At 56.6% G+C, this 859-nt stretch overlaps 1 protein-coding gene across 1 annotated transcript in view; it reads right to left on the minus strand.

Annotated features, from left to right (window-relative positions):
- The window catches only part of VOLCADRAFT_89984 (uncharacterized protein), a gene marked incomplete at both ends in the record, with an annotated part of 8,120 nt that overhangs the window by 1,716 nt on the left and 5,545 nt on the right, over positions 1-859 (minus strand). The window lies entirely within an intron of this gene.

Below are 859 nucleotides of genomic sequence, written 5' to 3' on the forward strand. Positions count from 1 at the left end.
GCACATCAATTGGAAGGAGTTGCGCGCTGTCCGTCATGCTTTAGAGTCTTCCTCCCGTTCGTTCAGCAGCGTGTTGTGTTAATTAGGGAGGACAACATGTGCACGCAAGCAGTGCTAGGGCGTCTTTCTTCGCGCTCGGCAGCTCTGCATGCCGAACTAAAATTATTATGGGAATTCATGCAGAAGCATAGTATTGTTCTACAAGTCGAGCGTGTGGCTAGTGCTGACAACGAGGCAGATGAAGCCTCGCGTTGGGTAGACCGTGATGATTACCGCTTGCATCCCCGGTTTTTCCGCCTTTTGGAGCACCGCTTCGGTCCGCACCATGTCGACTTGTTTGCCACGCATATTAACACGCACCTCCCGGTTTTCTTTTCTCGCCACCATTGTCCGGGTTCATCGGGGGTCAATGCTCTCTTGCAATCTTGGGCAGGGCTTAATGCATATGGCTGCCCACCCTTGGACCCCGACTTCTTGCTCGCTGTGGTGCAGAAAGTGCGCGAGGAGGGAGCGTGCCTCACCCTAGTCGTGCCGTACTGGACGGCCCAACCTTGGTGGCAACAGTTGATGGAGTTAGCGGTTGACCTTGTGTTCCTGCCGTCGAATACGGAGCTGTTTGCGCCGGGCGAGGGTGGGTCGAGCACCTATCTACCACCCCCTTCCTGGCAGGTCGTGGCAGTGCGGGTGCAATCTTCATGTGGGCGCTTTGCTTAGCACTCGGTCGTTCCGTGAGGCGCTGCAAGTTCGGCCGTGTGTGTGCCCCGCTGGGAGCGCTTTCCTAGCATTTCACCCTTCCCCGTGGGCCGCGTTATTTGTTATAGGGGCCNGTGGGACCATCTTTGAGGGAACGCCGTAGTGC

The sequence above is a fragment of the Volvox carteri genome (genome assembly GCF_000143455.1).
Source record: "Volvox carteri f. nagariensis unplaced genomic scaffold VOLCAscaffold_15, whole genome shotgun sequence".
Taxonomy (NCBI): Eukaryota; Viridiplantae; Chlorophyta; class Chlorophyceae; order Chlamydomonadales; family Volvocaceae; genus Volvox; species Volvox carteri.